The 22,437-nt window shown below is 32.5% G+C and overlaps 4 non-coding genes across 4 annotated transcripts; 2 read left to right on the top strand and 2 right to left on the bottom strand.

Annotated features, from left to right (window-relative positions):
• Nucleotides 1–12,413: 12,413 nt before the first annotated feature.
• TRNAE-UUC (transfer RNA glutamic acid (anticodon UUC)) lies at nucleotides 12,414–12,485 on the bottom strand. Its single transcript has one exon. It is a non-coding gene; the product is annotated as a tRNA-Glu (tRNA).
• An 89-nt stretch (nucleotides 12,486–12,574) lies between these two features.
• TRNAF-GAA (transfer RNA phenylalanine (anticodon GAA)) lies at nucleotides 12,575–12,647 on the bottom strand. Its single transcript has one exon. It is a non-coding gene; the product is annotated as a tRNA-Phe (tRNA).
• A 9,046-nt stretch (nucleotides 12,648–21,693) lies between these two features.
• Nucleotides 21,694–21,766, top strand: TRNAF-GAA (transfer RNA phenylalanine (anticodon GAA)). Its single transcript has one exon. It is a non-coding gene; the product is annotated as a tRNA-Phe (tRNA).
• An 89-nt stretch (nucleotides 21,767–21,855) lies between these two features.
• TRNAE-UUC (transfer RNA glutamic acid (anticodon UUC)) lies at nucleotides 21,856–21,927 on the top strand. The gene has a single exon. It is a non-coding gene; the product is annotated as a tRNA-Glu (tRNA).
• Nucleotides 21,928–22,437: the final 510 nt, after the last annotated feature.

The following is a 22,437-nucleotide window of genomic DNA, read 5'->3' as shown; positions in this document are numbered from 1 at the left end:
TTTGAAAGAGTTTATTCTGTTTGAAGAAAAACTGTACAAAAAAAGAAAAGAAATGGGACTTACACTCTCTAATATTCGAGAGGCCCTTGTTTTATTTTCATAAAACAGGGTGGATGGTTTTGAAAAAGAGTTGAAAGATTTGGCGTTAAAAACTGTGAAGGTTTTGGAAAAAGTTTTCTGTACAAAGAAAGACAAAAGGGACTTATACTCTCTAATATTCGAGAGGCCCCACTTCATTTTGAAAATCATTTTATCAATTAAAAAGGTTTAATCAATAGTTTCAAAAAGAAATGGTTTATTGTTTTTGAAAAGAATTGCGATCGCTCGTTTTAAAACGATTTGAATTTTGAAAGAAGTCAAATTAATCAAGATAAACAAAAAGATTGTCTTCAATTAACATTTAGATGATTAGGGTTTGCTTCAAAAAGTATTTACAAGTGATTAGGTTTGAAAATTAAATGAAAAACAATATTTAAAGTATTTAAAAACACTTAAAATGTATCATTTTAAACCTAATTAAAAACACATTAAATAAATCTTTTTTTGTGATTTTTTTTGATATTGTCAAAATATGTATATTAAATAAGAGGTGTGTAAAAAATGAAGAGAAAATAAATTAATTTGATTGGTTAAATTAAATGTTAAAGTTGTGAAGAAAATGAAAGAAAATAGGTGCTAAAAAATTGGTTTTGTCTCCACAAGGGTTTGAACCCACGCACCCACGCTTGCAGACCAAAACATGGACCAACTGAGCCACGCTTGTGGCTTGTTAAACATACGCGTTCATTTAATTATATTTTGAAATTGATATTTGAAATTTCTGAACCAAAAAACGCGCCAAGAACACAATCCCAACTGAAATTTGAAAATCTCTAAAACTGTGTTGTTTTGATCAAGTGAATAGCCTATCTTGCTCGATTTTTCACCAGGAACATGATGGTACCATTTAATTTCATTTATTTTTGCTCTAAGATGGTTAATTTTCTGATGAACACGAAGAACCCTAATTCTATGATTCAATCTGAAATCGTGTATGTGCAAGTTATGATGCAATTGATTGAGGGTTAATGATCCATATGTATGCAGAAACATGATGGCAAAGCAATATTTCATTTATGATGCGTGCAAATATGAGTTTGAAGTTCAAGTGACTTACCTTCAAAAACGGCCAAACTGGGAATCGAATTCTGCAGTAGAGGTGTTACAGAAGTTGTTTGATGATCTGGATAGCTTCAATGGACCATATGGAAGGTGTCTGGATGCTTGGAGTGGATTGAAAACATCTGGATCAGTTGGTGGAACCCGATCTGCAGTAGGAGCAAGTGAGAATCGAGCTTGATGATTCTGATGTTTCAGGTTGATGATGAGTGTTTGGATAGTTCATATGAAGTATATGGATGGTGTTTGAAGTGTTAGTTTGGATAGAAATGACCTGGAATTGATTTTGGCATGATAAGGCTTAGGTTATGCATATATGGAAGTGAGGTAGTGATTCTGAGATTTGAGGTGTTTTTGGGTGCATGAGTGATTCAAACACATCCCATATGATGTTTATGGTTTGCTAGAATCATCACTTTGGCCATAGCTTCAAGGATTTGGAGGTTGGGATTTCTACCTCACTTTGAAACATGAAACTTGCAATTCAAGAAAGAAAGAGAAAACCTATGCTTTGTGAGGTTTTGGTGTGATTTTGAATGAGGTAATGACCTCTATTTATAGGCCATGGATTCTGAATACAAGCCTTGCAAGTTGCTTCAAAGTTTGATGATTTGGCTTAAGGGATAGAAAGGAATCTTTCACATTTAATGCAATGGTTAAAAGTAACTAAACCATGGTTATTTTGGCCAAGCTTCTTATCTCTTTCCATTCTGATCTCAAACCAGAAATATCTTTCAATTATTGCCTCTATGTGTCATCAATTGGATCATTTGGTAGAATAGTGCATAACTTTGGTAAAAATGGCTTGTAATTTCATGCATAATGGTCACTAATGGCAAAATTCAAAATCATAGCTACACTCCATGTTTTTTCATGCTCTTAGACATTTTGGAAAGCTCATGTTACACACTTCAAAACCCTAGTTGAAAGTTTCTTCAAGACCTTTAAGGAAATGGGTGAAAAAGATCCATGAACTTTGAAGAAAATGAAGTTTTAAGTGAAATTTTCCTAAGATACCAACTTTGAAGCACCATATCTCTTAAATGGTTGATCTTATGGAAAAAATTTATATGTGTCAAAGTTGTTTATTGGATCAAAATCTACAACTTTCATGTTGGAAGTTTTTTTTCAGTTTGTAGGTGAAATTTTGAGAAATTCCCTTCCAAAGTTTGGAAAAAACCATGAAAAACACTTAGAAAAATTTTCTAAGTATGAAAAGTCAAATTTTTGACTTTTGATTCTTGATTGATTTTCTTGATTTTCCTTGATCAAATGACTTCTCATATCATATATTGATGATTCAAAACTTCAAAAGTCATGGTTGACCAAAATTTCCCAAAAGTCAATGGTGATCTTGTACAGTTGACTTTTTCAGACGAATCGCGTTTCTGGAGATTTCAAATGAAACAGGCTATCCTCATCAAATGAATGGTATGAATGGATCATATTGAGGTATTAGAGGATATTGAATCATGGTTTGAGTTGTAGCATCATTTCCTGATTAAAAAGTCAGTTGTTCAGTGAATTAGGTCAAAAACCCTAATTGTCGACCAGATGAAATTGATGACTGTAGGTCTTGAATTGAGATGTAACTTCCATTGTATGTTGTCATAGGGATTATTTGAGGATTATTGAAACCTTTGATTGACTCCCTGGGGATTTTTAGGGTTTCCCAAATGTGATCCCTGATTTTAGTCCCTAATAGTTCAAAAACCCTGATCTGAGGATTTGTCTAATCAATCTTTGTATAGGAGATGTTCTGAGCCAATGGATTAGGTCAAAATGATTCACTTGGGGCCTTGAGGTCATGTCCCAAGTCATTAGGTCAAATTTTGAGCAAAAGTCAGGAGTGTGCTGTCTTTAGTCAAAACCCTAATTCAGTCGATTCAGAGCCTTTGAGCTTGTTGAGATGGATCTCTGAGGACCAAATGTTGATTGTTGATGAAGATGATTCATTTGAAATGAAGGGAGAACAAAACCCTTAATTGATTGGTATTTGTACTGATGAATGATTTCCTGATTAAATCCTGCTGAGTCACAAGTAGCAAACACAAGCTATGCAATTTGTTAGAGATGCAAATGATGCATATGCAAATGATATGAGGTGGTATCTTAGGTCAAAAATTGGGGTATGACAGGTATTAGTTCGGGATAGCGGATCGATAATTAATCGAGATTTTTAATATTTTGTATTATAAATATTATTAGAGTGTCAGGTATTATTTTGAGAATTTTTTGAATAAATAAAATTAGACCGTATAATAAGAGTTAACGAGTAAATTGAGAGTTTTAATAAAATAAGTAGTTGGGCTGGGTGCTATTCACGTGTGTTATGAGAGAGGTGGCCCAAATTGAATATTAGAGAGGTATTATACTAGGTTTAGAAACATTTGAGTCACAACACTAATTAGAAGAACAAGTAGCAGAAGAGAAAAATTAGGAGAACATAGGAGTACGTGAGGAATTCATAGCAGAAGGTTTTGGGGATTTCGATCGGAACGATTTAGAGAAATCTTCCATCCAAAGGTAAGGGTGGGGTTCTTGCTCTATAAATAGGGACATGATGAATTGTATGTGGGTTTGGGAAATTTATTGTCTCTGTGTTTCGTCTGATAATTTTTATGCTATGTATGGATAATTGTATGCTTGCTGTGTCGAACCTTGAGTGAAAATTGTTGTTTGGTGTTGTGAATTATAATCGCATATCAGTGACGATTTCGTGGGATTGAATCTGTGAACGATAATGTTCTAAAAATATTTCTGTGATGTTGGATGATGTTTGTTTGGTGATATCTATGAACCGTAAATGAGAACTGTGTTGAACACGTAAAGCTGGAAATTAAACTGAAGAAGAAATTGTTTAGGAGACGGGGACCCAATTGGAGGGACGGACGTCCCTTGTAATCAAATAAAGTGGGGGACCCACTATAAGGGAGGGGCGGGCATCCTTAAGGCCTTGTGAGGGAAGTCCCACTTTGGGGACGATTTAGGTTAGTGGTGGGGACAGGCTTCCCTAACCACACACACATATATATATATATATATATATATATATATATATATATTTATATTTATATTCACCTAGTGCTAACAAATATTAGGCGCATGCTAAATTAATTAGGGACATTAACTAAATTGAGTTAGTATTAAAAACTAGTGAATCCACTAGTGCTAATCAAATAGTAGTGCAACATGAAGCTGATGCAGAATGAAAATTTAATGACAGTAGAATATAGAAAATAATAGAACAAAGAAATTATTTTCTAGCAGTAGCAGACTGAATTTTGGTTACAATAGGAGAACAAGAGTATTTTGACAGTAGCAGAAATAAATTAGTTAGTAGTAGCAGAACCAACTTCGGGTATAATTTTGACCGAGTGAAAATTAATAGCATACCCGGGAATTAATTAACCGAGTAATATAACTTAGTCGAGTCCGGAATTGATTCGGTATCCGTAAATTGGCGACGTTTCGACGATGTTTGACTTATTGCATATTTTGAGATATTGCGAATTTTGTGATGTTGCAGGAAATTAAAGTGACGAGTGGTTATCAATAATGATTGGTATATTTTGGCGAAGTAGGTGAATGCCTTATGCGACGTTGTCTTGTGATTGATTGTGGTTTGTTTATGTCATAGTGTCTAATGAATTGCATTTTATAGCGACGACCTGGATTGGGAAAACAGCGACGAAAGCTTATGCCTGTTTTTGATGCCTCTATTATTTGGCAAATTGGCGATGGGAGCTGAAGCCCTGGGTACCAAATGCATGATGCATTAGTCGTGTCTCGTTCATTTGTTTTATTGCGACGTTGTGTGTGATTATGTGATTTTGATTTTGAATTGGGTGTTTGAAATCGAGACTTGAGAATATATATTATTACTTGAACCGTAATATACTTTTTATCATGACTTTATTCATATTGTTTGATATCTCACCCCTTGCTTGTTTTCGTCATTGCCTTTATATTGGTAACGTGCAGGTGACCGCTAGTGAGTGAAGATTTAACCACCGTGAGTTGAGTTGGTTGTCGCTCTGATACGTAGCACTCGGGGGGACAAAACGATAGTTTTTATTGTTGTTTTAATTGCTGAATTTTAATTGGTTTTGGTTTAATTTGTAAGCTGAAGTTACCGTGCAAAGATGCTACGACATTATTTGAATATTCTTGAAGTTCGTTGATTCCGCTGCGAGTTAGTTATTGAATTTGAACAAAGTGATTTTTAGTAATGATTTGATCTATCGTTTTAAATTCATGTGCTATGTATATATATGAAGGCAAGTAAGCCGTAAATGTTTTGGAATGACGAATATGTGATACCTCAAATGAACTTGTTTGGAATTTATACTCTGATTTTTCCGTATAATTGTCGGGTAGATTTAGGGTGTTACATACAAAGTTATGAGAAATTGAGATGAAGCACACCTAACGTGTAACCTAGCCATTGCATAGCATATACACCTATAATAACATAGATTCTCCCCCTTACCTCTTGAAGATTCTTTTTCTTTTTCTTCTTCTTCTTCTTCTTGGTTTTCCTTCTCTTTCTCTATTCTCCTCTTCTCTTGTTCTCTCTCTTCTCTTTCACCAAATGAAAGTTATGAGACTAACCTAATCTCTACTCTTACTATCTTATTTGATTAAATGGGCTTAGTCACTCTCACCCCCTTATTACTACTACTTCTAATAATTAGGTTTAATAACTATTCATTCATTATTCTCCTAATAGTTCAAATAACCCAATTAATACAATAACACACAATAACTAATTATTACACCAATTTAATAATTAAAAAATTACTATTACTAAAATAATTATTTAATATAAAAATCGGGATGTTACATGGTGCCTAAGAAAGGAGGAATGACTACAGTGAAGAATGATAAATGAGAGCCTGTAGCTACATGTATAGTAACGGGATGACACATTTGCATAGACTATGGAAAACTAAATAAGGCCAAGGAAGGACCACTTCTCTCTCCCGTTCATACACCAAATACTTGAGCGTCTAGCCAATCATTCTCATTTATACTATCTAGATGGTTACTCGAGATTCTTCCAGATTCTTATCCAACCGCGCAGAACCTTCATGTGCCCTTCCAATAAATTTGTCTATCGATGAATGTCGTTTTGGCTTTGGAATGCACCTGCAACATTTCAACGATGCATGATATCAATCTTTGCAAACTTCCTATAGGATATCATGGAGGTCTTCGTGGACGATTTTATAGTTTGTGGATCAAGTTTTGAGGATTGCTTAGATAACTTAGATCGATTTCTTGAGAGATGCGTTAAAGTCAACCTGGTATTAAACTAGAAGAAATGTGACTTCATGGTGAAGGAAGGCATAGTCATTGGACACCTAATGTATGAACGAGGGGTGGAGATTGACAAAGCAAATATTCCAAAGCTTTCTACGACACGCTGGTTTTTACCGACGATTCATTAGGCACTTTTCAAATATTTTTAAACCTTTGACGAGTCTCCTTAAGAAGAATGCTGAGTTTATTTTTGATGAATAATGCCCCGAGTCCTTTCAAAGATTAAAGCACACACCAATTTATGTGCCAATAATTCAACCTCCGAAATGGAGTCACCCTTTTTAGATTATATGTGATGCAATTGATTATTCCATTGGTGCTATGTTGGGACAAACGATGGACAAAAAGATGCATGCGACTGTAACGATATATTATGCAAGCAAAACTCTGGACGAAGCTCAAATAAACTATGCTACCATTGAAAAAGAGCTTCTCTCCATAGTCTACGCTATTGATAATTTTCATTTTTACTTAGTAGGATAAAAATCATCGTTTATACTAACCATGATACCATTAGACTATTCTTAAGCAAAAAGGACACAAAGCCAAGATTAATTCAATAAATTATGTTGTTACAAGAGTTTGATCGGGAGATCCAAGATAAGAAGGGAAAATAAAATGTGGTGGGGGATCACCTATCTAGACTGAGTAGTTTGAAAAAGGAAGATTTTCCCTTGGACGAATCTTTTCCCGATGATAGATTAATAATGATGACACGGTCTTAAGTTTCGTGGTATGTTGACTTTGTCAACTACCTCGCTGCTGGAGGTTTTCCTCCTGATATGGATTATCAACTTAGGAAAAATTTCATACATGATTTGAAATAGTACTATTGGGATGAACCCCTCCTATTTAAAGAAGTTACAACGATATCCTCCAACGGTGTGTACCTGAAGAGGAGATGAAGAGCTTCATTACCCATTGCTATGCCTCCGCCTATGGTAAGGCATGCAAGCACGTCTAAGATAGCTTAAAAGATTCTTCAAGATAGCCTCTATTGGCCCAAACTCTTTAAATATGTTCACATTTTTGTAACAAAGTTTGACTAGTGTCAATGCACTGGGAATATTTCGAAGAGGAACAAAATGTCCTTAAAGAACATCTTAGAGGTCGAGATACTTCATGGGACCATTTACATCATCCATGGGAAATAAATCCATTCTTGTTTTAGTCGACTATGTGTTGAAATGGATCGAGGTTATTATCTCACCTACAAATGATGCATGAGTAGTCATCAAGCTGTTTAAGATAATCATTTTCCCTAGGTTCGGAGTTCCCATGCAAGTCATAATTGATAGAGGACCCCAATTCATATCAAGGCAATTTGAGAATTTATTAAAGAAATATAGACCCCACTTCATAACTGATGGAGGATCCCACTTCATATCAAGGCATTCTGCTATAGAAAGTCCAAAGCCTTCACATATATTGCACTATGTGCTTTTATTTTAGATCCAACTTTACTTGATCATCAAGGATCTTGTTGATGTCATGACTAATGTTCTTGACATTTGGCCTTAATCTTCTATTTACTTTCCTAGAACCTGATTCAAATGCACAATAGCATTAAAATAACCCTTCACCGGAGATTAGATTACAACCTTCTATAGAGTTGGAGACAAAAACCTTGCTTTTGTTCTATTATTTTGAACTGTGAATTAAAAATGCTCAAATAAAAATGAAGTGCCTAACAAGTTCACTACTCTCATGCTGCTGATATCTCGGGCTTCTTCAATGCATGTCACTTTCAATTCTCTTGGGTGGAGACCCTGAGTTTCTTCATCTTGATCAACCTTTTTTCTGGACAATTTTCTCCCAAAACACTTAGATGTGCCTTTATGAGTGGACTTGAGAATCGTCCAAGTATCTTTGGCCACAATACATGTGATAATCAGTCTGAAAAAGAACTTATCAACTCCATTGATTATGGCTTTGACAACTTCAAAGTTACGAAGAGCCAATTCATATTCTCCCATTTTGTATCCAAGATCAAGATTCTCCTATCATGACAAACTTGAAGATTATGTTGTCCAAAGATTTCCAAAATGTTATCATTCTATCTTTCCTAGAGACATTCAGTACCAAAAATTTATCTCCCTAGAGCTCACCTAATAGACAAAACAGGGTGCCTGCTCTGATGCCAATTGAAATTCTGGAACTTCTAATACATGGTATTGCTGATGTCCCAAAATCAGAACCTTATGTCAAGACAAATGTTACAACATCTGTTGACAGCCTTACAGAATAAACCACACCAAACTATATATATGCAGACTTAAACTACAGAATGATAAACATCACAGACACCAATTAAGAAGGATGTCTCAACACAAATCATAATGTTAAGACAAATGTCTTGACATCATCTGCTGACAGAACACACTTTTACCAAGCAGAAAATCATTCAGGATTAAGAAGTAGAATGGTAAATAACACAATAGATTGTTAACCCAGTTCGATGCAACATCACCTACTCTGGGGGCTACCAAGCCATGAAGGAAATCTACTATAATAGTATTATTTCAAAGTCTAAACAGTCCTAATTTACAACTTCTCTCCTAATCACTACCACATGCAATTTCTACCTAAAAATCACCATCTAAATATGAGAGATCCCATCTCACTTCCAATCAACTTAGTGATAAAACAGTCTCAATCACAGTTACTGTTTCAAAACAAGTCACAATTCTAGTGACAAAATAATATAGAAGATTACACTTCCAATAAACAATACTTAGTCAAGAATCTTAACTAAGAACAATACTTGATCTTACTTAAAAGCTTCAACCAAGAAAAATACTCAACTCTATGCTTAAAAGCTTTAAGAGTGAGAACAATAACTTGAAGACCGGTCAAGTAACAAACTGTCCACCACATGGTATCAAAAGATACATGGGTGACTCTCAAAACCTAAGACTTCTAACCTTCTCCTAATTTTACAATTGTGAAAGACTTAGTTATATTAGGTCTAGGTTCCTCTTTAAATACTACTAAGTAGTCCATGGGTTTCGAAATCATCAGCCATATATTACTTGATCCACAAGCTGAGAGATGCACCAATCCTACAGAGAATTTCCTTAAATCTTGGAACACAATATTAAGTTTCCTAAATATTAGATCACTTATGTACAGTTGGAGATTAGATCACTTATTCGAGATTAAATCTTCTTGACCTGCATAAATATCTGTAATATACCCAAATCAAATCTGTCAAGATTTAAAATAGTCTATAATAATGTTCCGGTTCAACATGTAACAACATCTGTCAGAATATTTATCTTCAATGCAACCTTCACACTCCGCTGTATTAGCTTGAGTAAGATGTTATGACATCTTGCTCAGTATCTGTCATGAACCATGTTTTAGCAAAATTGTTGTCAATCCTAAAACTATGGTACAAACAACAACAATAATACTAATAATAATAGATAGATAAATATATAGATAGAAGATGTAATTAAATATGATGAAAGAAAAAAACAAAATGCATAAAAAAAATCACATGGCGCATGAGGATAGGAAAAAATGAATAAAAAGAAATGAAACATAATATAGTATGAAATATGATGATAGAAAAAAATAAAGTTGTTTCATTATTGAATTAGAATACGTGTTAGTTGATGACGTAAGAATCTAAAATCAATGATTCTGATCTCCGGCATGGTGGCGTGAGGTGGACTTGTGAGATTAGTACTCCAACGTCCAAGTTAGTTACAGAGTCTAAGATGAGTATAGTTTAAAGTGAAGATTAAAAAAGTGTGCTTTAAACCTTACGTGTGTTGACTTTATACGTTGAATTATCTTGATTGGGCTTGTGTATGATTGGCTGCTTGATTCCAAGATAAGGGAGTATTGATGAATTATATTGGGATCACAAACACTTTATATGGTTCTTAATCAATATTGAGAAAATAAACTTACCTGCATAAAATCACTTATGTGATGATATCATGGAAACCAACAAAAATCACAAAAAGATTGTTCCTTATGAAAGACTTCTTTCTGAGTTGTTTCATCAGAGTAAGCTGATTAAGACTCTGATGACTTATGGTGCTTCAGAGGATTTGGAAGAAATTGTTGGCAATGTTCTTTCAATTGTTGTGCTAGAAAATATGAAACTAATTTTAGAGAAGGATGTGGTGCATCCTACAAATGTCCTAAGGATAAAAAATGACAAAACTGCCTTCATTAATAATTTCCCTTACATCTCCAAGTTGGACAATCCTGAAGTTATTCGGGAGTTCATCAAAATAGCAGGGAGAGATACTGGAATCACTCTGACTATTGAAGACATTCCTGATGCTCTAGAAGGTAGTGTGTACAAGCCTCGAAGAAAATCTAAAGATAATCAGAATCTAACCCTTACAATATCTTGCTCAACAAATTACTTGTAACCAAATCTTTTTGTCAAGAACTTTAACAAGAACTTGGACTAAACAAATCTTCTTAGACACAAACACAATCACGGGCAAATTTCTTCATGAACTCTAGCTAACAGACTAAGGCTAGATGCTAGAACATCTTGTTCCACATACTTGCATAAAATACATCTTGTACATATGTTGTTTTACCTAATGGAGTCAATCAAAGGAACTACAATTTTTTTTAACAACACATGCCTTGAAAGTAACACCTCTAAATGCAATACTCTTAAATGGACTTAATGCAATGAAAATGGTCATACCGCTGTATTAAACTGTAAAGAAAATCATGATAGAAATAATGTCTATCAACTATTCCAACGAGCGTTAAATACAATGTATGAGTTATTGAATTAAGAAAAAAAAACATAAATAAATATATAAATAATATAAAAGTATAAATTCGTGAAATAGTTTGATTTATTAATTAGATATTAATAATAATTTAAAAGTTGTGGTATTTATAAAAGAAGTTATCCTATTGACCATACAATTATGGTCTCTAGAAATGATGTTTAATTTAAAAATTAGTACGCGGGCGTGTTATTTATTTTTGAGTGTAGATATGATAAAGTTATATATATATATATATATATATATATATATATATATATATATATATATATATATATATATATATATATATATATATATATATATATATATATATATATATATATATGAGAAGGGATCATTTGACACCGGTGTCAAAGTATTAATTTTGACACCAAATCCTACCCCTTTATTCTTAACAATTCAAAGGTTAGGATATATTTCCTTAAAAAACTCATGTGTTAGTTATAAGTGAATGTATCCTAACCTTTGAATTGTTAAGAATAAAGGGGTAGAATTTGGTGTCAAAATTAATATTTTGACACCGGTGTCAAATGATCCCTTCTCTCTCTCTCTCTCTCTCTATATATATATATATATATATATATATATATATATATATATATATATATATATATATATATATATATATATATATATATATATATATATATATATATATATATATATATATATATATATAATTATTTTTTTTATGTATGCATATAAAAAAAAACATTGTAGTTTTGAATTTTGATAAAATTATTCTACAAATAATTGTAGTTCTTCTAAAAGAAAAGGTGTTTAAATATATATCTACTAGTAAATTTTGGAATGATATTTTAAAATATTAGTTAATAGAAAGGAATAAAATATTTTGTAGGATAAATTTATAATGATTAAAAAGTGTGTATTATATGAACAAAATTTAATTTGTTTACGTTATGAAAAAATGTTTTTATTGATAAAGAAAAAACAAAATAAAAGAATTTGATATGTGCAAAAAATAAATTAAAGTATAAGTTATATTGATAAAAAAAAGGGTACAAAATTGTTTAGAAATTTATTTGATTAATTAAAGAGGATAGTTATATAAATGTGTGAATAAGAATTTACATTGATTAAATTTAAGTGGAAGATTGAAAAGTTAAAAAATGAAAATGAAAAAACAAAAAGTTCCATTGCCGGGAATCGAACCCGGGTCTCCTGGGTGAAAGCCAGATATCCTAACCGCTGGACGACAATGGAATTGTTGTTTGGATTCTTTATTAGCAGCAATACAAACCAAAGCTATACCGTGCGATGCCAAAAAAGACTCGGAAAAATAGATGAAAAAATGCGGTGAGCGTGGATCGAACACGCGACCTTCAGATCTTCAGTCTGACGCTCTCCCAACTGAGCTATCCCCGCTGATGTTTGTTTATTACGTGGCACTTTACTACTCTCTATTCTTACACCACTACTCATGCCTTTCCTTCAAATATACCATACATTTCTGATTTTCCTTTATGTTTTCTAGTGCCTGCAAAATGATGCAGTGCTTTTTATTTGTTTTTTCATTTCACAACAAACAATTATTCAATGCCCAACAAGAATAACTAGTTCAATTTTTGTTTTAACCAAAAATATTTGTTTATTCAATTATTTATAAATATTGTATTATAATTTGCTTCAATTTTTATTTAAAACATATTGAGATAATAAGATAGTATTAATTAAATAAATATTTATTTATTTTTTTCCAAATTTGTTCAAACTTTTATTTATTTATTTATAACACATCAACATGAAACACGTTATTTACTATTAATTATTTCATTAATAAAATTTATTTTGAATCTGTCTTCCCTAAGAAATATTGTAGCCATATATGATTGATCATTTAAACCGATATTTTTACTTTGTTATAAAACTTTGGGGAATTTGAATGGATAAATGAAAATAGATAAGGGATAGAAGAATCGCACCACAAATTTATAGAGGTTCGCCTCTCTCTTACGAGGTCTTAATCCACTAATCAAAAATTGATTACAATTACACTTACACAACCGTCTAAGTCTTCTCGAGAACAACCACAATTCGGTTTTCTAGAGGTATTACAATTACAAACTTATATCTTTGAGTGTGTTGACTAATTGCTTCTAAAAAGCTATATCACAACTGTGATGTGTTAACACAATATAAAAATAAGAGAAAGAGAATGATTATGAAAATTATGAGCGCTCTTTGAATTCGTGCGTGCGTGAGAGTTCTCTTGATTTTTTTCAACGATGTCCTCTTTATATAGGGTGGAGCTTTTGATCCGTTGAGAGACATGTTCTCTTGTTTTGGAAGGTTGAAGAAATGTTGATTAAAGCTATTTCCAAAAATAAAGATTCTGTCTACCACCATTATGTTCCAACCGTTACTAATTGATCTTGCTTTAAATAGAGTAATGTAATTCGATCTTCTAATCATCAGAATATTCGTTGCAGCTTTGTTGGTGCTTGAAGCGTTTCAGTATCAGAACTTCTTGTTCTTGTAAACTTCCCTTTCAAAGTATTAGAACTTCTTGTTCTTGTAAACTTCTCATCTACGCTTTAGAATCTTCTTGTTCTTGTAATCTTCTCTCATTGTGAGATAGAGGAAGTAGTTCACATATAGATAACGGTTGTAGATGCACCAAGAGATGATTGTAGTGGATTTCAGTGTCCTTTTATAGCTAAACTAGTAAAATACTCGTGTTGTCGCACGGGTTCCCTTTGGTTGATGTACTAAACTAAAGTCTGATATAAAATTGATGAGAAAATACTAAGAAAATTGTATTAATTCTTAAGTATAGGCCTTCTATAATAATTATTTTATTCTCTTTTAGCCTCTTTATACAATATTACCGTTGTTAGTACTAGTAAGAGACCCGTGCTCACGCATGGGTAATTTAATTATGATGTTGTATATTTGGACACATGTAAATTTGAAATGAATGATTTAATTATAAATGAATAATAATCATAAAAGTTTAACTGTATTCAATAACCATATAAAAAAAGGACATGTGAGTTGAAGAAAAAAAATGAAATTTTAAGAAATAAAAATATTAAATTTTAGAAATAGATACAAAATTTGAAATATTTACTTATTTTTAAAATAAACAAAAATCATATAAATTTAATTATATTAAATATTAAATAATCATACAAAAAAGAAGGAAAAAAATAGGGAGATGGAGAAAAAATTAAAGATAAAAATTTTATCTCTTAAATTAAGATAATAATTGATTAAATTAAAATAGATATTGTCTTGATAGTGACCCGTGAAAAAAATTAATAATTAATCTCATATTTATTAAAATTTTGTTATATGCAGAGAAGGGAACATGGCATTGGAGGAAGACATATTTCTATTACTACTTGGAGTTTTGATTTGAGTTAATTTTAGATATAGTTTAGTTGATTGAAGTTATTCAATTATTTTGTATTAATCACTTTGTATTAGTACATGGTTGTCATGTACCAAAACATGTTGAATTCTTAATTTTTAGAGTGGATGTAGTGGAACATGTTGATCATAATTAAGTTTTTTTTATCGTGTAGCTAAATATATTGAATTCTGCATTATTGTTAAACTACCAAATATATTTAGCTCTAGCCTTTAAAAGTAATGGAGTAAACATTTTTGTTCGATTTTGTCATTTAATAAAACAATCTAGCAATTCATAAAACAGTAACAATTAATAAAACCATGGTAATTTTACATTAGTAGTTTTGCAGTAGCAATTTTTTAATTTTTTCAATAAAACAATAATAATTTTATGATAGCAATTTTGTCATTTATGCCAATTTTCAATTTTGTCATTCTCAACATCATAACTTCATCAAGATGTAGATGATTGGAGTAATCTTTGCATTATAAATAATTAGAATTCTATCTGTTATAACCCTATACAGTCCTGAATAATATGGTATATGACAGCAATATTGGCCTTTGAGTTGATAAAATTAACAACCTCATCATCAGTAACAGTTTCAAAGACCAAAGTTAATTGTATCAAGCTCCAACCAATTTGGTTTAGTATTCCTGTAACAAATTGAAATTGGGTAATTTAGTATTAAAATCAAACACATGGAGTCCATTAAAATCTAAACAATTTTAAAGGGAGGAGAAATCATGAAATGATGGTGTCTAGACATACAAACACAACTCAGCAGTGTTTGAGTATGCGGAGAAGAAAAGGAGCAGAAGACAAGGAAGAACTATAATTAAATCTTAACTCCAACAACATGTACATTCACCCCGAGCTATCGCGTAAATCAATTGGCACAGATCGGTTTTGTATCAAACACCAAAAATATAAAAGAATTCAACATCACTAACAGGCTTCCATAATCGATTTAATTTCTAACAAAAAAGGGCTGAGAGAAAATCAGAAACGGAATAGAATACTTACAGGTTCATAGCAGCAAGTCACTAATATAAAATAACTCACATAAACCAACTCACATAAACCAAGTTATGGATACTCAACGACATATTGATAGAACTAAACAGCATCGTTTAAATTTATTCAAAAATTATTCTGCACAAATTGTTGCATGTCATCTCTATGAGAAACTCTTTCAACCTACAACAAAAACTCTTTCGGGCAACTTAATAGTCTTCAAACTAAACCATGTCAATTTTATTTACAGATTTAGATACTGAATTTGCTGGTAAATCTATCAGGTGTAACTTACATGTTTCTCCGGTTTTATTCACTTCAACAAAAACTTTCAATGGTTTCCTGCATATTTTGGCTACAGCACAATCAAGAAGGTTTTCTATCTGCAAACAAAGAAAAAATTAACTAAAACCAGAAATGAAGAAGAAACATTTGCAATACAATATAAAAAAAGGAAGCTAAGATCATGACTGCACTAAATCAAAATACATTCTTTGATAAAATATATTAGGTTGACTATTTTCCAAAACAATTTGAGGGGCTGCATCAGGATTTGATTTGGAATCGTCTTTAATTTGATTAAGTGCTTTTTCAAACTGCAATAAAATCAAATCAATGGTAAATTCATAACAGCTAAGGTACTAACTAACATTTGATTATGAAAAAGTATAGGAATTGAATGTTTTCTAAAAGCATGATGGAAATAACAAACATTCATAAAGTAACAACAACAAAAAAAAAGAAAAGAAAACCATGAATAATTTAAGCAAAGGTTAATAAGAAGCCATGTAACTCACAAATAAAGAAACTAACATAATGATGGTTTTGATTGTTACTTTTCTCTTGATTTCACATTCTTCCAATTTTTCCATCCATTTCTCAACCTGAAATGGTAAAATATGTCAAATTTAAAATAGCTCAATAACACTTTAAAATAACACTCATTACAACACAAGCTAGTATACGATATTACATTTGGATGGAAGTAGACATAAATCATTCTAACTATCCAGATGTAGTGGTCAAACCCAGATCTGAAATTCCGCTATCCATTGAAAAGATTTGTTGCTTAGTTGTTTCTTTCTTCTGAAATAAAAACCCCTAACAAAAAATAAATAAAAACACCACAAATTAGAAGAAGTAAATGAAAATAAAATCATAGCACCATAGATCTAAGAATATGAAGGAGTTAAAACGAAAACGAAAATGAAATCAAACGACAAATGAAATCAAACACAAACGAATATTTATCCAACTCTAAATAAAATGAGAAGAAGTGAAGGAGATATTGAAATGGTAGAAGAGTTTCTAAGATACCGTAGAATCGGAGACGAATATTTGCATGGCTATGAGTTTCTGCATTTGCTGCGAGTTGCTTCGTCTTCCTTTTCCCAAATAGTTTCAGCAGCGCAGAGGGTGGAGAAAGGGGTGGCTGTGCTAGGGTTTGGAGGGAAAAGGAAAGAGAAAAGAGAAAACGTGTGAGAGAGAAGAGAAAAAGTGTGAGAGAGAAGATAAAACGTGAAAGTACAACATATCATTGAAGTGACCAATGAGGAGAGAACAATTGGCATGAAGCAATTTTTATTTTGTTAATTACTGGAATAACCTTTAGCAAGGGAAAAAAATAATTGCTTGGAAGGGTAAAAAGATCAGTTTGGGCAACACTTTATTATTGGGTAGATAGTTGATTCGGTACAAATACACTAGGTACTACATAGCCTCATAATAATAATCACATGAGTTTTCTTATTGTTTCTTCCTGATGCATGACATCACTTCCTTTTACATTGAGATGGTATCAACAGCCTGAATCAGATTGTTTCCTTTATGCCTTGCCATACAATTGTCCCTTATCCCATTCGCCACCTAAGAATTTCCTTCTATCTCCAAAAATAATCAGATAAGCAAAACTCCACTCTTTCTCTCTTTTATCACGAACCTTTCTCTCTCAGCCCCAATTTTGTTTTTTTCCTTACCAACATTCTCTGCAATTTATTCAAGAATCTCAACAATCTTGAGAAAATATGCTTCAAATCTTGCAATATTTCATATTTCATTACCGATACTCATCTCGATCTTACCAAATTTCCACCAAAATACCTCTGTTTCTTCATGAACAACCCCTAAAATTTGTTTTTTTCTTCCCGAAAACCATCGATTCCCTTCAAAGATTCATCACCATTCTCATATTTCCATCATCTTCTTATCCAAATTCTGCGAAAATCGTCAACCTTTCTCATCTCTTAAACCAAAATCACAAGAAACCCTAATCATGGTGGAAACACCTTTTGTTGATTTGTCCACCAACCCCTCTAATCCCTATTATATCCACCCAAATGAAAATCCCACACTGATTCTTGTCACCCCACCTCTCGATAGCAAAAATTACATAGCGTGGGCACAATCCATGAAGGTTACTCTTATCTCTAAAAACCAATTACGCTTTGTCGATGGAACTTTCCAAAAACCCAACCCGACCAACATCCCTCACGATCCATGGATTCGGTGCAACATTCTCGTTCTCTCTTGGCTCACGCTCCATTTCTGATATTATTGCTCAATCAATTTCGGGATTTGATAATGCTCACAGTGTCTAGGAAAACCTCTGGAACTAATTCTCTAAGGGTGACATATTTTGTATATCTGACTTGCAGGATGATCTTGTTCATCTTCATCAAGGTAATCTTGACGTCTCAAGTTTCTTCACGCAATTAACCTCTATATGGGAGCAAATTGACACCTATTGACCAACCCGTGACTGCACATGTGCTATACCGTGTATGTGCGGTGCTGTCTCCGACTTTCGCAAATTTCGCGAACAAGACATGGTTCTCAAGTTTCTAAAATGCTTAAACAAGTTGCCATGTTCGTTCTCAAATCATGATACTTGATCCTCTACCTAGCATGGAAAAGGCTTTCTCACTTGTTTTTAGATACGAAAAGCAATTAACTCCTCCAAACTCCACCACTGAAAATCAACCATTAGTTTCTCAGGTTCAATACTATTTTGGGGGTGGTCGTGGCTCTCAGCAATCTTCTTTTAGAGGAAGGGATTGTCATTCAAATAGCAAAAGTCTGCGCCAGAATAAAATTTCGGTTCGTGTATGCACACATTGTGGCATAACCAATCACACCATCGACCATTGCTTTGTGAAACATGGCTACCCTCCTGGATTTCAGAATCGACCCAATAATCCCTCTGTTCACTCTACATCTGCAGAAACTTCTTCTTCTGGACAACCTGTTCCCTCACTCAACAACTCCTCACATGGGAATATTAAGGATCAATACCATCAACTTATCAACCTCCTTTAACATCACTTCACAAATAACACTCCTTCAGTATCCACTCCTATTGAATATGATGTCAACTCGGTGATCTCCTCTTCTGGTAATGTCAATTCGATTTCTACTCCTTTAGGTAAAAATTCTATCCCTTGGATTATAGATACTGGTGCTACTCACCATATAACTCATTCCCTATCTAACTTTTCTGACTACAACACCATCCCCGTTTTTACTATGAACATGCCTAATGGCACTACTACAGAAGCCATCATAGATGGCTATGTCACCTTATCTAATGAAATTACTCTTGACAATGTTTATTACATACCTAGTTTTAATGTCAACTTAATTTCTGTAACCCAACTAACTTCCACTTCTGCTTGTTTTATCACTTTTCTTAATGATAAATGTCTAATCTTGTAGAATTTGTCCCAGCGAATGATTGGTACAGCTGAGTGATTTGGAGACCTCTATGTTTTACATGCCCAACCTCCATCATCCTTTCTTGCTTCCAGTTTTTCTACTACTTCTAGTTTAGACAATGCCAAATTATGGCATTATAGGCTAGGACACATTTTTCGATTCTGTTCACAAGTGTATCTCTACTCAATTTCCCTTTATTCCCTTTAATAAAACCGACCCTTGTGATACATGCCATTTTTCTAAACATAAAAATCTCCCATACCCTATTAGTAATACTTCTTCATCTAAAATATTTGATCTTGTGCATGCTGACATATGGGGCCCGTACTCCACCCCTTCCATTAATGGACATAAATACTTTCTTACTCTAGTAGATAATTATAGTAGGTTTACCTGGATAATTTTAATGAAACTTAAAAGGGAAACAAGACAACACCTTTCTACTTTCATATCTTTTAAGATAAAATTCATCATACTTGGAATATTGAAAATATAGAATCAAAGAAAAGGAGAAGAAGTTTATCTACTACTAGTTCTTGGAAGATCTCTTTCTACACAACATTGATAGTAGTCAAACATGAATCTTTGTCCTTCCCGTGAATTAAAATTTTCAAATCATTCTTGCTCTTAACTCTTGAAATTGTTACATACAATCGACCATGACTGAAAACTGGAGTAGGAAAATAGAATCATGCACTATCAAGTGATTGACCTTGAGTTTTATTTATTGGCATTGCATATGAGACAATGATGGGAAATTTTCTCCTAATCAAGGTTCGATCATGAGCGGCATTGAGAGAATTAGAGAGAATTAGAGAGTTCAGTGAGAGAGAAGAGAGGAAGTTACGTTGAGAGAGAGAGAGAGAGAAAGAGAGAGAGAGAGAGAGAGAGAGAGAGAGAGAGAGAGAGAGAGAGAGAGAGAGAGAGAGAGAGAGAGAGAGAGAGAGAGAGAGTTGGGAATCTGGTGAAACATGAGGGGCAACCACTTTTTCCCTTTGTCTTTCTCTTTTGCTTGATTAGGGCTTCACCCTAGGGCCCTCTTTGGCCTCATATATCCATACCTTCCCTTTTACTTTTGCGCCTCTACCCCTTAGCTAGTAGATTGAGCCTTAAGCCTAATGTTTTTCCTTATCACCTCACTCTATCTATCTCTGAGCACACCCCTAGTTGGTTACAACAACCTGCAGCAGAAAAAAAAAGCACTTTTGACAGCAACTTAAATTCCCAAACACAACCCAATCGAATCATTACGATCGTACACAAAAAACAGAGTCAATTTACAAGTATTACATGTTATATCCCCAATCAACAAACACATCCAACATCATTAATTATCACAAACATGTAATTACACATAATCTATAAAATTGAACCTAAATGTCAAAACCCCAACCTAGAACATATTTCTCTATTGAATCAATAACATACAAATCTCAATCCTATCGTCTACAACCTAATAATAGAGGTTAATCGGAAGAGTCCCCCTTTACCTTAGCCAAAATCTTGAGTTCTTCTCTTCCTCTTCTTCTCCTTTTTCACGTTCCGGTTCTTTTCTCAGACTTCTGTTTTGTTGCTTCTAATTTCCTTTTTCCCACAATTTCTCTATTTTATGAAAAATAGAAAATAGTTAGTAAAGGCCTCTCTACTGGCACCTTCCCTTCTACTAACCACTTACTAGCCCAATATTCTTATTCCCATGATTCTTCCAAATTTTAATTTAATCACCGAATGATTAAATAAATTCAAATAATTAAATTAAATTACGAAATTACGGGTGTTACACCATCCCTTATCTATTTTCATTTATCCATTCAAATTCCCCAAAGTTTTATAACAAAGTAAAAATATCGGTTTAAATGATCAATCATATATGGCTACAATATTTCTTAGGGAAGACAGATTCAAAATAAATTTTATTAATGAAATAATTAATAGTAAATAACGTGTTTCATGTTGATGTGTTATAAATAAATAAATAAAAGTTTGAACAAATTTGGAAAAAAATAAATAAATATTTATTTAATTAATACTATCTTATTATCTCAATATGTTTTAAATAAAAATTGAAGCAAATTATAATACAATATTTATAAATAATTGAATAAACAAATATTTTTGGTTAAAACAAAAATTGAACTAGTTATTCTTGTTGGGCATTGAATAATTGTTTGTTGTGAAATGAAAAAACAAATAAAAAGCACTGCATCATTTTGCAGGCACTAGAAAACATAAAGGAAAATCAGAAATGTATGGTATATTTGAAGGAAAGGCATGAGTAGTGGTGTAAGAATAGAGAGTAGTAAAGTGCCACGTAATAAACAAACATCAGCGGGGATAGCTCAGTTGGGAGAGCGTCAGACTGAAGATCTGAAGGTCGCGTGTTCGATCCACGCTCACCGCATTTTTTCATCTATTTTTCCGAGTCTTTTTTGGCATCGCACGGTATAGCTTTGGTTTGTATTGCTGCTAATAAAGAATCCAAACAACAATTCCATTGTCGTCCAGCGGTTAGGATATCTGGCTTTCACCCAGGAGACCCGGGTTCGATTCCCGGCAATGGAACTTTTTGTTTTTTCATTTTCATTTTTTAACTTTTCAATCTTCCACTTAAATTTAATCAATGTAAATTCTTATTCACACATTTATATAACTATCCTCTTTAATTAATCAAATAAATTTCTAAACAATTTTGTACCCTTTTTTTTATCAATATAACTTATACTTTAATTTATTTTTTGCACATATCAAATTCTTTTATTTTGTTTTTTCTTTATCAATAAAAACATTTTTTCATAACGTAAACAAATTAAATTTTGTTCATATAATACACACTTTTTAATCATTATAAATTTATCCTACAAAATATTTTATTCCTTTCTATTAACTAATATTTTAAAATATCATTCCAAAATTTACTAGTAGATATATATTTAAACACCTTTTCTTTTAGAAGAACTACAATTATTTGTAGAATAATTTTATCAAAATTCAAAACTACAATGTTTTTTTTTATATGCATACATAAAAAAAATAATTATATATATATATATATATATATATATATATATATAT

This window comes from Vicia villosa, linkage group LG7, assembly GCF_029867415.1.
Source record: "Vicia villosa cultivar HV-30 ecotype Madison, WI linkage group LG7, Vvil1.0, whole genome shotgun sequence".
Taxonomy (NCBI): domain Eukaryota; kingdom Viridiplantae; phylum Streptophyta; class Magnoliopsida; order Fabales; family Fabaceae; genus Vicia; species Vicia villosa.
This window is presented reverse-complemented; position numbering and strand designations above follow the sequence as displayed.